The sequence below is a fragment of the Calonectris borealis genome, chromosome 12, assembly GCF_964195595.1.
Source record: "Calonectris borealis chromosome 12, bCalBor7.hap1.2, whole genome shotgun sequence".
NCBI classification, from domain to species: Eukaryota; Metazoa; Chordata; class Aves; order Procellariiformes; family Procellariidae; genus Calonectris; species Calonectris borealis.
In genome coordinates this window covers 20,879,754-20,895,274 of record NC_134323.1, presented here as the reverse complement: position 1 = coordinate 20,895,274, position 15,521 = coordinate 20,879,754, and the positions used below count along the sequence as shown (strand labels likewise).

At 60.0% G+C, this 15,521-nt stretch overlaps 1 protein-coding gene across 6 annotated transcripts in view; it reads left to right on the top strand.

Moving 5' to 3' along the window:
- The window catches only part of KIAA0513 (KIAA0513 ortholog), a 36,021-nt gene that overhangs the window by 7,998 nt on the left and 12,502 nt on the right, over positions 1-15,521 (top strand). For 2 of the 6 annotated variants that reach the window (XR_012675435.1, XM_075161555.1), the window contains exon 1: positions 8,170-8,491. The exons of 1 other annotated variant lie outside the window; for it this stretch is intronic. The gene's annotated coding sequence lies outside the window, so the exon portion shown is untranslated. Of the gene's footprint in view, positions 1-8,169; positions 8,516-15,521 lie in introns of those variants that run through there. 3 more of the 6 variants (XM_075161554.1, XM_075161558.1, XM_075161556.1) reach the window with 3 other exon arrangements.

The following is a 15,521-nucleotide window of genomic DNA, read 5'->3' as shown; positions in this document are numbered from 1 at the left end:
AAGAGGCCCCGAGGAGGAAACACCGTGGGCTGGGCTGGGGAAAATCCCAAGCACCTTGTGCAAAGCCCAGGGCTCGAGGAGAGGATTAAATCCCAGATAAAACTGGGATTCCCCCGGCCCTCTCCAGTCCTGTCCCAAAACGTGTGCTTTCAGGTGAGGTCTCGCGCAGGAGCGCGGCGACGCCAGGCGTTTGGTGGTGCAGGGTTTGGTGGGTAGGAGGAAATCTTACTGACACCCTCCCTAAAAGACGTAAGTTAAATGTTGAGCTAATTAGCGATTTTATTAGCAAGCAGCTCCGGGTGATAATGTCTATAGAACAGTTTAGTGGCCGATTGCCTCTTGCAGCACCAACACCGCGCAGGTTTAGATGACTTTTTTTTTCCCCTTTATACAAATCTCTGCAAATCCCCTCCTTTGCCTTGCATCTGCCCTGAAGCGCGGCCGATAAAACCGGAGACTTTTCCCAGCTTCAGCCCATCTCCGGGAAGGAGGATGATATTAAACTTGAAACAAATTACATTGTGCATTCGAGTGAGGATGCTCGAATGCGTTTTCTTTTCCTAATGACGGAGGCAGTGGGAATTGCAGCACCATTAATTTCTCCTTTTGCCTCCTGCGAGTTGTCAGCGGCTCTCCCCTCGCCTGGTAAATACCACATCCAGTGGGTCGGATGCTCTGCTGGCACCTTTTGTACGGGCTCAGTGCACGCAGCAAGGTTGAAAAATAACTGGAGCAGCCCGGGAAATGCCGCGGGGCGAAGCCGGGAGCCGTGGGAGGCAGCAGGGATGCAGGGTTTGCAGCGAGCTCCGGAGGAGCCAGCCCGGCCCCGGCATCCAGGGCTGCCGCTTTCCGCGGCGTTTCCTTCTGTTTTGTGCCTTTTGAACCTTTCGGGGTTTTTTGCTGTTGGTGGAGGGTGGGGAGATGGGGCGGCTGCCGGGCTTTAAAGCATTTCCAGCCTGGAGGAAGATCAGCCATGCTGCCGGCTCTTGGGATGGGAAACCGCCGCTCGGAGGACAATAAAGGTTATTAAATGTCAGGGAGAAATAAAGCTGCCTTTTTTTTGCTTTTTTCTTCCCCCCTGGCCCCAGCCCCCGGCTGCGCTGGTTTGCAGGCGCTTTGTGCCGCAGTCAGAGCAGTGGGAGATGGGGGCTGGGACAGGGGAGCCTCGGGGCATCCCATCGACTTTGGATTTGGGATGGGGGGTTACTCCTCGAGCGCTTGGGGGTCCTGGCCACGGGTCAGGGACCTGCAGACCCAGCGAGGGCAGAATGACGCAGGTGTATTCCCTTCGCGGGCACAGCCTCGCAGAGGGTTGCATGGGTTTGGGCTCACGCTCTGGGCTGTGGGGTGCATCCAGCCGCCGCCGGCGCCTAACGTTGCTCCGACCCTTTGCCAAGCGCAGGGGTGTCGGCGATGGCAGGGGAGGCGGTGACGCCGGCTTCCCTGGCCTCCGCCACACCTCTCCTCCCGGCCTCGTGGCTCCGGCAGCGTGAGCAGCAACAGGTCTTTCCAGTCCCGCCCCGGCGCTGCCCGGGGCCACGTTTCGGCACGCAACCCCTTCGGGAGCTCCCATCGCGGCTCTCGGGGCACGTCGGCAGAGGGTGGCACCCGGGGAGAGGGAAAAGCACCGGGTGTGTCACCAGCACTTCTTTATCTTTTATTTTGACAGTTGTAGCTTTAATTAATCATCGTGCACCGGTAAATGCTTGCAAAACTGTCCCTGTAACGCCAGGCTGTGTCCGCCCCGGCACCGAGCTCGCCGGGGCGCGCGGGGCATCGCCTTCTGCCAGACGCCCATCGCCCGCTGGAAGGAGCAGCCCCGGGGAGCCAGCGCCCACGGGTTGAAGGTAAAAAGCAGATGGGTGCTGCGGGGCTCCCGGGGAGCGTGCTGGGGCCGGAGCAGCCCCTCGGGGCTCCCAGAGGGTGGGCGTCCGCCTGCCGCACGCCTGATCCCACCCGGCAAAGCCACTGGAGTCTGCTGGGAGAAAATATTGGGTGCTGGCCTGCACCCCACACGGCAAGAAGAAGGTGTGGAATGGCAAAAGTTGGCAAATTGGATGTAGTTTGGAAATTGGGCATTTTTTCAGACGGTGAGCAGGATGAGCCCTAGGATCCATGGCCAGTGATCAAAGTGCCGCTCCCAGGAGATCCCAAATCACGGCATCTCCCCTGCTCCCCCTCGGAGGCTCATCCACGGCACGCTGTGACGCTTTCCCCTGTATTTTTACCTCCGCCGCGCCACTGCCTAGCTCTCCATTTTAACAGATGGCTGGAGTGACAATTACTGCCTCAAAAGACTATATTTATAAATTCCTTGTTGGGCTGTTATCCGGCATGTGATAGAGCTTTACACAAACAGAGAGCTGAGAGTCACTGCTGGCTGTTGTAACTGGGAAGGAAATTATATTGCACAAAGCACTTTAGGAGAACGTGATGGGTTTTGCTGGGGAAGTGGCTTTGGTGGGTGCATGCAAAATGAGTTTGGTTTGCGTAGATTTGGTGCATGTTAAGAGATAGACACCTGGGGGTGACTGGCGCTGGCTGGCATCCCATCCCATCCCATCCCATCCCATCCCATCCCATCCCATCCCATCCCATCGGAAGGAGCACACCGCGTCACGGAGGACTGCAGGACCGTGCCTCTCATGGCTCCTGGAGTTAATTTAATTGCTTTTCTCCTCTTGCTGGTTATCGTGCTCACAAATTTGGAAGCTCTTAGCATAAAACAATTAGGGACGTGGTTCCCTGGGGATGGAGCGATTTCCTCTCTGGAAATGCAGCGGGTCTTTCGTCCTCCCTGTCCCTGCCCGCTCGCTGCTGGGCACCGCGTGCTGCTGACGGGGAAGGTCGATGGTGATGCCCGACGTGCCAGGCTGCACATCGAGGATTGCAGAGGATGCTGGCGATGGCAAAGTTAAATCAGCCGACCCTTGGGAAGGATGATTAGGAGCACAGGGAGGTCTACGGGGAGGTTACACCCAAGCGGGGTGCTCAGGAGAGGATGGGTGAGGTGGCCTGCTCGGGAATCCACGTCTTTGTCAGGATGTGGAAATAAAAGCAGAAAAATAGCACTCGGTCCTCTGCCAGCGTGTCGTGCCCTTGGCATCCGCATTGCCGGGCTCGAGTCATCTGCACCATCTTGCCGGTGACCTTCCCTTTGCTACTGCGGCCACCGGCGTCTCCCGAGCATCCACTGCACTCATCCTGAGCTGCTCGTGTCCCAGCGGGGACCGCGGGGCTGCCACGGGCTCCTCTCCCGTGCGTGGGGCGGCGATGGAGGACCACGCTCTGCCTGGGTAAGGCGGCACGGTTGGAGGCGATCCTGAACCGTGGCTTGTCACCCTTTCTAGCAACTGAAAAGGGAGAGGGGACGTAAAACAAGGGAGCTGTGCTGGGCACGCGCTGCAGGTATCAGCAAGCGGCGTGTTTCGGGGAGGGTGGTGGAGGCACCGCGGGGTTTTGCCCAGCGTCGAGCTGCAGTGCCGGGCTGCCCGCACCGCCTTTCCCTGGGAAACCCGACGGTTTGCACAAGCTGAGGCGTATCCTGCCATGCCAAGGCCCCTTCTGCTGCTTTGGGAGCCGCCCCGTGACGCTGGTGAGGTCCCCGCCGCCTCCCTGGCCGGAGCAGAAAGCCGAGCCGTCGCTCGCCGATGCAACCTTTGCACCCCAGCAGCCCCGCGTGTGCTCCTCGCCCGTCCTCGCATGGGCGGGAGGGATCAAAACCACCTCCATTTCCCCCAGCTCCGCCGCGGCCGGCACTCCCTGGGTGGTTTGCCGTGCTCCCGCGGGCTGGTTTACTGGGAAGGGAGAGAGCGAAGAGCCGCACCTGGGGGAATTATTTCAATTGCGGGTGCAGCAGGAGCTCTTCCCCGGGGCCATCTCGCCACGCAGCCGGCAGTGGTGCGTACGCAACGCCCGCGCGGGCCCCAGCTATTTCTGTATTAAGCGTCTGATGGAGCCAAACACGATTCGGGCGTATTTGCAGGGAAAGCACGGGGAGAGGAGCCCCGCTCGCGTTGCGCGAGCTCGTGTCAGCCTGGCCATCTGCGTCTCCCCGGGAAGGCAATATAAATAGGTTCAGCTGCTTTCTTTTTCCGTGGCATAGCTTTTCAGCACTCTGAGGCTGAGGGTAATTATAACACCTTCGTCCTAACTTGCTGACGCCTGCCTCCCTCCCCGAGCTCTTCTAACGCGCGTGCTGTGGCAGATGTTTGCTAACCGAGAGGACCCCGGGGAGACACGGGGAGGCTTTTTCCTCCCTAAAGAAGTTAGCATCAAGGAGGAATGTGGCTTTGACAGCCCGTGGCAAGCTCGGCTTTGCTCAGCGGAGATGTAAGCAGCAGCTGGCACTGCAGTCGTGTCCCCCTGATGCGGGATCCAGCCGTGGGGTGGCCCTGGGAAGGGCAGAGCATCACCCGAACCGAGCCGCGGTGGGGAACGTGTGCTCTGGCATCTGCTCTGCGTGAATAATGCACCAAATTCCTGTGTTTTCAGGCTTGTTTCGTAACCTGGATCCCAGCTATGATTTACTGGGGCGAGCTGGAGGTCAGCACAGGGCTCATCCCCTCTAGCTCTTCCATTGTGTCTGGCTAAGACAGAGAAAACCCTGTGTTTTAAACCACAAAAACACCCAGCGAAGGAGAAGCTGCTCAGCAGTGCCTGGCTGCGTTCGGCTGCGTTTGGCTCGGTTACAGTCGGCGCAGAGGGAGGTTTCCCATGCCCGGACCGGCGGTGTGCCACGCATGGGATGTGCCAGTGGGATGTGATCTTCATCCTTAGATACTTCCATAAGTGAGGAGAAAGAAGCTCTGGTGATCTCTGCATCAGAGATTCAACCAGGAACAAGGAAAGGAGAGGATTTTCCCAACCGTTGTGCAAATAGGGGCGTTCAGTACGGGAGGGTCCAACGTAATGCCGTAAATCAGATTGGATTAGGAAGGATTTGCAGAGGGCTGGTCTGGAAGAGCGGCTTATTTAGGTTTTTAGCAGCCGTGTCACAACCATATGCGGTGTTGCAACACGGTGTTGCGTTGTATGTTCCCGTTGGGGTGTTGGGTTTGAAGGGCTCAGTGAGCAGCGGGGAGCTCCTGGGCTGGGCGCAGGGGAGACGGTGCGGGGTGGCCACGGTGCGGGGTGGCCATGGGAGGGTGGTCTGGGCTGTGAGAGGGCATGGCAGGACACAGTTAGGTATGCACCAGGGACCCGACATCTCCCTTGTCTTGTGAGTCTGAACCAAATCCCTTAGCTCGTGAGATCGTGGAGGGTGAGTATCTGTTGGGGCTTGGATGGTTTCATACTGTGTGGGTCTTTTCAATGCAAATTAATACCTTGTTGTGCAAGTGACTCCGTGGTGTTGAAGCGTCTCGTTGCCCCTGTCCCACCTCAGGTGCTTTCGCTGTGCTCCGGGCGGGCACGGCGCAGGCTGCAGCCGCAGACACGTCCAGCCGCAGCAGAGGAGCTGCCCCTCTTCTATGGGGTTCGCACCATGGGCTCAGCCTGGCCCTATGGAGTTTGCAGGCAGGACCTGGGCTTCGGGGCTTTTGTCAGAGCTTTTATCTCGTTTCTCCCTGCTCTTGCTCTGCCCCCATTCCTTACAGCGGGATTTTGCATCACATCCTTCTGCCTTTGAAACCCCGGCTCCTTTCCGGAGCTGCCAGCGCCTTCCCCTGTGCCTTGTGCCCAGCCCCGCTCTCTTGGGCTCCCTTTTGCTCAAGGGCGTGAAGCAAAAAAATTGCCCAATACTTTAGTAACTTCCACGAAAGAAGTGCTTCCCCTTGTAGCTGCCGAATAGGTGGGGATGTCACCCTCTGCTCAGCACCCATTCCTCCTCTCTGCACCCCTCCTGGTGCTGGAGAACCGGCCCCGGCAGATGCGAGCTTGGCTGTCTCGCGGCGCCCGCCTACTGCCGGAGTCGTGCCGTGTTGTGATCGGGGAAGGAAAATAGGCCGCTCGTCGTCTGCGACAGACACAGCCACCCCCGGAGCCTTTGTCTGCAAAAAGGGAATGAGGTGATGAATGCCCACGTCAATCCGGGGGCAGAGCTGCGGCTGGGGTCCCAGCGCCGATGGGTCTGTGGGTGCCCACGGGCTCCCTGCAAACGCACCGAGGAGGGGGGTGGGTGCTGGAGGGTGGATGTGGGTGCAAGCATGGGGGGCGGTGGGAGAAGGGTCTCGGCTGGGGATGGAGCTGGGGAGCGGGGTCCCTCCATCTCGCTGAGGAGCCGCTCTCCCAGGAGGGTGTTTTTGGGGGGCACCACCATGGAGAGGTTTCCACCAGCTGCTTGGAAAGTCTCAAACATCTCATACGGGTGCGGGTGGGTTAATAACCCAGCCTGAACCTTGGTGGAGATGGGCTGCCCTGGTCCTGGGCTGCTTCCAGCCGAGGCGCTGTGCCACGGCAGAGTCACGGGGCGGATGCTCTCCTGGTGCCCCGGCGAGCAGCCTGGGGCCAATCCTTTCCTCGTTAAGGTGAATCATTCCTGGGGAGGGCCGTGAGTTACAAAACTGCCCGTATCACGTCCCAGTGCCGGAGGCTGGATTTGGTTCGGCGCCAGGAGCGTGCGTGCCGGCACATCTCCAGGGTTTCCATCTCCCGTGCTCCGGTGCAAAGCCAAGGTCAACAGCGGAAGCGACAGATAAAAAACACGACCTGCAAGTCATGCTTTAAAGATCAGGCGTCCACGTGAAAACCCAACCAGCAAGAGCCGGGCAAGGGGAAGGCAGTAAAACCCTCACCATCATATTATATAAAAATTGGGGATCTGGGATGTGTTTTTACACGTCACTTGCAATTTCTGAAGTCTGACTTAATTATAATAATCACCCCCAGAAGACAGTCAATTAGTAATGCTCTTGGATTTCTGCTGAGCTCAAACTTTGTGTCACAAACGCGTCGTTCCCTCCGTGGGCTGCGGCTGATGTGTGTGGGGTCAGGCAGTGTCCCCTCCGCGCGGGGACGGACGGGGCGTTGAGCAGTTTTGCGCTAATTAGCACCATCTGAGCTCACCCTACGAGGATGCTCCGTGGCAGCAGTGACTCACCCATCTTCCTCGCTCCTGCGTGGCTCGAAAGGACTGAAGAGCCACGGGGAGGCTTTTGATTCTCTTCCAAGTGTGCCCTTGTGCGGCAGCACCTGGGTTTGGCCAGGCTCTGCCGGGGATGCCGCAGTCCCCCCAGCACCAGTCCCAGCAGTATTTCCCTGGGTTCATACGATGTGCTGCTCGTGGGCTGTCTCTCCACGGCATCTCTTGGCTGATGTTACAGCCAAGCCCGATTTTCACTCCCTGTGGGTAGCAGAGCAGGACTGGCTATTGCTGCTGGTCCTCCGGGCTGTGCCGGGTCAATGATCGCCGTCTCCCTGCCCGCGGGGGGATGCTCTGATCCAGGAGTATGGAAAAGGGCTTGGCTCTGGCTTGGGGTGATGCTGGAGCAGGGAAGAGAAGCAGGACGAGGGATGCCATGCTGACACGGGGGGGTTTCCAGCTTGCTCTTGCTGTTGTGGGGTGCATGCTACTGTCTGGGCCGTGCTGCAGAGCTGGGGGGGGTGTGTGCTCCCCCAAAGCACCCCCCTTTGGAGGGAGCCCCTTGGGTTAATGTGGGCAGTGGCTAGCCAAGTGGCAGGGTCCTTTTGGGAGGGCTGAGATGCCCTGGCAGAGGCTGGCAGGGGCAGAGGTGGAGGGGTTGGTGGCCTCCTCTACGTGGTCGTTTGCTTTTCCTTATATCAGAGACTCCCTGTGGTGAGCACCCCAAAATTGCCAGCCGGGCATGTAACACCCCCTCTGGGATGTCCCTCCCAGGGGACTCGCCCCCGAGTGCTGCCCTCGTCCCGCCGCACGCTGCGGCTGCTCTCACCCAGTTTCTCCTCCCCACTGGGGCTTTGCTCCCTCTCATCTCAATTGTTTTGTTTTTTTTCCTCCCCGGAGTGGCTCATCTGGGGAGGAGCAGAGCAGGTAACTCACAGTCCTCGGGGGCCGGAGTGATGGGGAGGCTTAAAAACCAGCTAAAGGTGATGGAAAGGGCTGGAGAACTCCCCTTTGATGGGGACCCCCGCTTATATTGCTTAATTTTTAGGATGTCTACGTGTGCAGGGGCTTGAACAGGCTGTTTTGGGAGGGTTGATGAGCTCGGTGTGGGAATCCCACGGCAAGGCAAGTGCTCTCGCAGGGGCTGCGCGCTCGCCCCGCATGCGGTGCCGCAGGAAAGGGGCCGGCGCGGTTCTCGGGAGACGTCCGCGCTCGGCCGGCCGTGAAAACCGTGGCGAAATGACACAATGAGCATTTTCCTTCCCCTTCCTCCGAGCCGGCGCTGCAGCCAGCCGGGCTCTGCGCGCAGCCGTGCGTGCCTGCGTGGGCACCCGGGGGGGACGCGATGCGCTTGAGCTCCGGAGGGAGGGATCGCATCGTCCCCGCGTCGCCCGCCTCGGCTGCTCCCCGGTGTGCCGGCCACGCCGGACCCAGCCCCGCCGGATGCCGCTGACCCGCCGGCGAGCCAAGGTGCGCCGGGGCTCCTGGCTGCAGGTAAAAGCCAGGGGAGGGAGGGAGGGCAGCGGCCGGGGGATGCCCGCTCCGCTTTGACCCCACGCGAGGACAGGCCTCGGCACGGCAGCGCGGTCCCCCCCGCCGAGGTTTAATCCGTCCTCTTTCCCCATCTCACGCTGGGAGGTGATAACCCGCTTTCGTACGGCCCAGCCGCCCAGGCATCGCCACCCTCTCTTTAAACTCAGCCCCTCGGTCGGACGCGTTCATCCTCCCCGGGTAGGATGGAGGGTCCCCGGGCACCTCGCGGTTCCCCAGGCTCCATCAGCAAACGGCTTCAGCCGCGCTGTCGTGCCGTCTGCATCTTTAACCACGAACCCAGCAGCGGAGCCTGGAGGCAGCACCTCCCGTGGGAGTGGGGGGCTGAGTGTGTTCGGGGCAGGGGAAACCCTCCCGTGCCTTTTGGGGAGATCATTTCTAAAATAGAGCCTGGCCCCCGGGGTCCCTGGGTGAAATTTTGCTGGGTGAAAATGGGAATTGCAGAATAAATAGCTCCGTTTCGGGGCTCCCTGGGGATGTGTGTACGTGGCGGGGGGGTGAAAGCCGTGCTGCTGGCAAGTGTTAAAGGAGAAGCTGCTGCTCGGCACAAAAGCCGGTCTTACGCAGCACAGGTCTATTCAAGAGACATTTACTTCTCTTCTGAAGTCCAGGCGAACGGGGAGCTGCCATCTGGTGTCTGATGGCAGCAGGAAGAAAGGGCTCTTTGCAAAGCAGGGGCAGGTTGGGAGCTTGCTGGGCTTCAGATTGTCTTGAAAGGGCTCCGTTATTAAGGCTGAGCGAGCTTTGCAAAGTGACCCATGTGGGTTAATGCTGGCTTTGAGGAGGGGAAGGGTCCTGCCTGCGGCTGCCCGAGCCGGCAGGCAGCGGAGCCCTGCAGAGCGATGCTGGGGCCGGGAGAAGAGCCGCAGCTGGGGAGGAGACCCAGGGGACAAACGGTGTTCACGTCATCTGCCAAAAATCCCGCATCAGGGGATGCCAGGGGATGGGATCCCAGCCGCAGGCTCTCACCCCGCTCTCCGGCTCTCCCTGTCTTGGCGCAGCGCGGGGTGCTCATTCTGGCATGCACCGAGTGTGTGCGGTCTCTGCTCAGCACAGCTGAGCGCAGGTCTCAGCTCACAGCCTCCCTGGTATTCGGGGAATTATTTTTCTCAAGTTGCAGAGGCTGTAACTTCACCTGCAAAGTGGCTGGGCACTCGGGGTAGCACGGCTGTGCCTTGGCGAGGGCGCAGCTTAAGCCCTGATAAAACGGGGAGCGTGTCCTCGCTGCCGGCGCAGGGAGCAGAGCAGATCCGCAGCGGGGACAAGCAAACTCAGTGTGGGGGAGTTTCAGCTTCCCTAAGTCCCAGGGCTTGTTCAAGCGAGGAGGTTTGTGCGTTTAACTGTTCGTGGGGCACTTCGGGAGGAGGGGTAGGTGCGGTACCTCCGGATTTAGGGTGGTTTGAGGGATCCGGCACCCGATGGGTCTCCGTCCCTCAGCCATGACCCCGCTGCCGGGGTGTTCGCACTGTGGGAGAGACATGGGGGAACAAGACTGACCAGTTCCTCCGGAGGAAACAGGCCGTTCCCTTACGGCACAGAGAGTTTTCCCTGGCAGAAACAAAGCTTTGCCCATGATGCCTTTGCAGAGCCCTGCCGGGCTGGCTCAGCGCCCGCCGGGACACTGCTCACCGCTGCAGAGGTGCTTTGCCGGGACGGACCCATGGGTGCATTGGAGGTGGGTGGCTGCCTGGTCTCCCCGGGGAGTGCTGGGACCCGGAGCTGCTGCAGCGGCCGCGGTGCAAGCGGCATGCCCGTGTCGGACCCCACGGTCCGGCTGCGCGGTGGGCGACTGCAGGGACCTGCATGCGCTCTTGCACGGGGTGGATGAGACAAGCGTGGATCTCCGAGGCGGGCTGCAGCGTGGAAAAGTGCCAGCAGTGAGAAATGGCACTTTGCCCTGTGCCTCCGGCAGCAGTGACTCCCCGTGTCCCTCCTGCGTCGGGGCTGCGTCCTCTCCAGGGCAGGAGGAGATTCGGTGGGAGGAGGTCGCGATGCACCGTCCCCCTTCCCGCAGGTTAGGGGGACATGTTCCCTGGCACGGCTGGGAACCGGGGACGCGGGATGTGTTTAAAGCACCTCTGCTGCAGAGCAGTACCAAGCCCTGCCATGGCCAGGGCAAGATGCTGCCCAGGTGCTGCGGGAGCATCTCTCTCGCCCCGGCACAGCTCCTCCGGCTCTGAGCAGCAGCGGGGACGAACGTAGCCCTTGGCATGGCGTGGCTGCGCCGCTGGAGATCTCAGCAGAGCTCGTGGCTGTGTCGGTGCATGGCAGCTGAAGGGGCAGAGCCGTCCCCTCTGGGCTGCAAGAATATTTAATTGTGTCTTTTCCCCTTCCCCGGAGCAGCATCTCTAGTGGGGGATGCAAATGGCCTGAATGTCCCCAGGGGCTTTCTGAGCCCTTGCACTACGTGTCTGGGTGCCATCCCGGGGGAGCAGGGGGACTGCAGGGGTGTATTCTTGTAGCTACAAGAAGACAGCCAGAGGTTTTTTTGTTTTAATTATGGTTTTTAATCGCCCCTGACGGCCCCGGGCTGGAGCACCGTCTCCACGTAGGATGCAGATGCCGGTGTGGGTTCGAGCGCTGTCGTTATGCAGGATGCCGCCCACGGCCTGAGCTGATAACGAGGATTAGCCGAGTTTGTCATCCAGCTCTGGGGACGGGGCGAGCAGGGGCTCGCCGGGGGCCAAGCCCCACGGCCGGGGAGCCAGGAGAGCTGGGACACAAACTGGCTGAATCCTGCTCCCTGCTGGGATTTCCATCACAGGAAACTGGGATTGGATCCCGCTTCCCAGGCATGCATTGCTGAGGTCCTGCAGCATACCCGACCTCAGCACCCAGCACACCTGTAAAAAGCCCCAAGGGGAAACTGCACGCAGGGTTTTAGGGATGCTGGGAGAAAGCATCCCATCCTGAAATCCCTGGAAAACGCAGGCTTGCCTGGCAGGATGGACACCCCGTGGCACAGGGACGCACGCTGCTGGCATGGTGAGAGAGCCGCTGCTGCGGGGGTCCGGGCGGCCGCTGGGTTTGGGTGGGCTGATGGGGTCTGTGGTGCTGGTGGGAGGGGGATTTTTGGGTTTACTGTGTCACCTTGGCCAGGCCACGCATCTCGCTGGGTAGTGACAGTCCCTGGGGTGGAGCGAAGGCTCTCGCCCAGGGGAGAGCATCACGCCCTCGGTGCGCCGCTTGCACCAGCGCTGGCAGCGGCACATGGGCACGGAGGGTCCCCGAAGGCTGTGCTGGAGGCCAGGCTGTGTCGTGTCCTTTATCATCGCTGTTCTCCAGTCTCGGTCCCGTGGGTGCCAGTTCAGCATCGCTCCGTGAGGCTTTGGGGGTGATTTTTTTTTGCCTCTGTGTGTCATTTCCCCAGGCTTTGCGAGGAGAAGAAGGAATTCAACTACAAACCTAGACGGGGTGGTCCTGTCCCCTAGAAAGGATGTGCTGGGACCAGGGTGGGAGGAGGATGGCAAAACTGCCACGTTCCTCTGAAACAGGGCAGAAAAAAGGTCTGCCCTCATTCCCAGCTCCATTGCTTTCCATCCCAGCTCCTCGCTTCTCCCTTCCTCTCCCAGCACCGGGTTTAAACACCCCGTGGGTCCCTTCTGGGCTTGCACTCGCCTGTCTCAGGGTAAAGCCACGCGACATCTCCTGTCCCTCCATGCCTAATTCCTTGGGGCACTGGCCCACCAGCAGCCCCGGGGCTCAGAGCTGCTGGTTTTTGTTCATCTCCCGGTGCTGGCAGCATCGTTATCCCTGGGTACCTGGGCACAGTGGGTCCCACACCACCCACAGTTCTGGGGGGTCGGCAGGTTTTGCCCCCTTCTTAGGTAGCTGAGACATCTCAGGGGTTGATGCAGGTGGAGAAAGCAGCAAAACTTGGCAGTTCCCTGGTTGTGATGGTCCAGAAATGCTGGATTCAAAAGCAGATCATGGATGAAAGCTGCTTGCATATGTATGTGCATCTATAGGTGCATCGTTCACATCTACCTCAGCATTTCTTTTTGGTAAAAACAGGCCTCTTCCAAACTTTCAGGGCACCGCAGGTTTCCTGTGGCGTTTGCAGGGTGTCGGGAGCTCGGGCGGGTGGGTAAATGGCTGCTCGCCGGGCAGGGAGGCGTGAAAGGAAAACAGCCCAGGCCAGGAGAAGTCATGAGATTTTAACCATTTTAAAATTGAGATCCCTGCCTCGGGATGTCTCCTGCCACCCAAATATCCTCTGATGAAACCTGCAGAGGAGGGGTGGCTCTCAGGGCTGCCTGCCTGTCTGTGCGTGGCTCCAGCCAACTCTTTTGTGGTTGCTGATATTCCTGGGACGGTGTCTCCAGCAGGAAAACACGGATTTGTTGTACGCCAGCTGCCCATGGGGAATACAGATGTGCTGGAAGATGCTTGCTTGCAAGAAAGGCAATAGTCAGCTACTCGCTACCTTGTCTGTCTGGTTGAGCTTCGTGGCTAAAGGCAGCCCAAGAACGGCAGGACCTGAAAGATGCTGAAGCTCATGATGTTGTAGTAAGCAGCCAAAAAGCCCCTTTTTATTCCAGAGCCCTCGTTCGCTCTCAAACTCGACCCAGGAGCGGGATGCCCCGGGCTGTGCCTGAGCGGTGGTGGGACTTGCAGCCGGGCTGATGTCCACGTGCGGATGGAGCCGAGGGCTCAGGCTGCGGGAGCTGGGGCTCTTGGTTTGTATTTTGGCTATTCCTTTCCTGGATTTGTTCTGCTGGAGCAACGACCAGGTTGTGGGGTGGGTACGGGGCTGAGTTTGAGGTTTGTTTTGGTTTTGAAGCTCTTCTGGGCTCTGTGCTGAGAACCCAACAGCCTTGGAGGCTGTGGAGATGCCTGGGAAGCCTGGGCACCCGCAGCAGCTGCCGGCACCTTGAAACACCTTTCGTGGCCTTCGTTCAAGGACAGGGCTTTATCGTGAGCTGGTCAGCGAGTGGTCAAACCCTTTCTGGCCCTCTGTGAGCAGAAGGCACTTACTGATGCTGCCTGCAGCCCTGGCCAGCTTTCTGCTGAGCCTGCAACGCTCCTCATAGCCGCTGTGAGTCCTGGGGTCTCGCTCAGCCTGCACCCCGAGTCAGGGGATGTGTGCACATGGAGACGGGCATGAGGGAAAGCACGGATCGATGTGTTTTAGCGCAGTGGAGGGTGCCGAGAGCTGTGTGCGAGCTCCTGCAAACTGCTGTGTGCAGAGCAGCCCCTGACCTGCTGCCTGGAGGGGACGGGGATGGGCAGAGGCCGGTCGGGCAGCGATGCCGTCTGCCTGCCGCGCGTCGGGGATGCTTCCTGTCCCTCCTGGGCACGGGCATGGCCTGAAGCAGAGCCAGGGGCCACCGTTGCCCCAGCACAATCCCGTTTTCTTTCTTTTCTGTCTGGAGAAATACGTTCTCCTGGATGCGGCTGTCTCTTCCCTGGTGGGCTGGCGCTGGGTTTCTGGGGCAGGACAGACCTGCCCAGAGCCAGAGCTGATGTCTGAGCAATGCATCTTCATTTCTATTTGTTTTCTAGAGCTAGAACTCCTTAATCTTGGCTACATCTTGCTCCTAAGCGGCGTGTTGCTTGGGGCAGCTTCTGCAAAGCTCTCTGCTGGGCCGAGCGCGGGGTGGGTGGCAGCCCGAGGGCTGTGCGCGGGAAGGGGCTGAGCAGCGGCGCTGGGATGGGCTGTCCCCCTCCGTTTGCACAGTACCAGTGCGGAAACGCTGTCGTCTCCGAGTTGCTTAGCGGGAGCAATCCTGATTTGGATGGATACTTGTAAGGATGCCCATCTGGTAGAGGAATTTCTGCAGTTTCTTTACAGGCTGCATGTGAAAGGGGACATCTGGGACTGTCACGTGCCAAGGAATGCCCGGCTGATAGGTTACCTGCACAAAGTCTTTTGCAGGGGACATCGTTGGGTGTCACATCCGTGCAGTGGCTGTTATCTGGGCAGGCGGATTTGTTGTCCCCACCAATTTCCTTCCATTAAGTGTAGAACTGAGAAAATATTCTCAAAAAGCTCTGACAGCTCGGTTTGCAGATCTGCTTTCTTCTGCTTCCAGGCATGCTCCCGAACGCGGTGCACGGGAGAAAAGCAAGGTACAGCTTAGGGAGGGAGGCACATGCTGCAGAGCGCGGCCGTGTGAAGGTCCGTTGCGTGCATCCTGTTAAAATACAGCCTGGGATGGTCGGAAACGAGCTTGCACTGAGAGGAGGCAGCTCTGAGCCCCAACCTGCAGGTGCTGGAGGGGCTGGCGGAGGAGGTCCCTGCTCCATCCCTGCAAAAAGGGACTTTGCAGCTGTCTGGGGAGCGGGAAGGGCCGGGGGCGGATGGATGAAGCGCAGCGTGGTCGCTGCAGCTGGAGGGGCTGGTTGGAGGGGGTCGCGCTGCCGGAGGGGGCCGAACCGGGCTGCAGCTGGCTGGCCCCCCACGGGCACGCCGCCAGCCCCTCCTGCGCCGCAGCCTCTCGCTGCTCCTCTCTGCCCAAGGGCCGGTGCTCCCGGCGGCTGGCTGGCTGCAGCAGCGTCCTTGCAGCTCTCCCTGGACCCGGGTTTAGGTGCGTACGGGGGGAGAGCGGGGTTCGGTGCGAGGGAGGGTGGGAGAACGGGGTGCTAGCGAAGGCAGGAGGTGCTTGGTGTTGGGTGCATGTGGGTGCATGTGGGTGCACCATTCCAGGTGACTTTCCTTTTGGTCCCTGCCCCTGGGGACCTGGGTGACAGGGGCTTTTCCCAGCCAGGGTGTGGAGCTGTCTGATGCTCAGGGAGGGTGCAGTGTTGTGCCTCTCTCTCTGGCCTGCGGGTCCCAGCACCCCCAGCACCCCACTGACCCAAAGGGGCCCTGGGGAGGGAGAGGGCACCGCTGGGAGAGCTGCTCCTCCTGCGGCCGCTGGGTTATTGTCCCAGCCCCTGAGCTGGGACAGCGCGCTCTGCTTGGTGAAACACTTCAGATTTGGTATCGTTTTGAACTCCTTTTTGT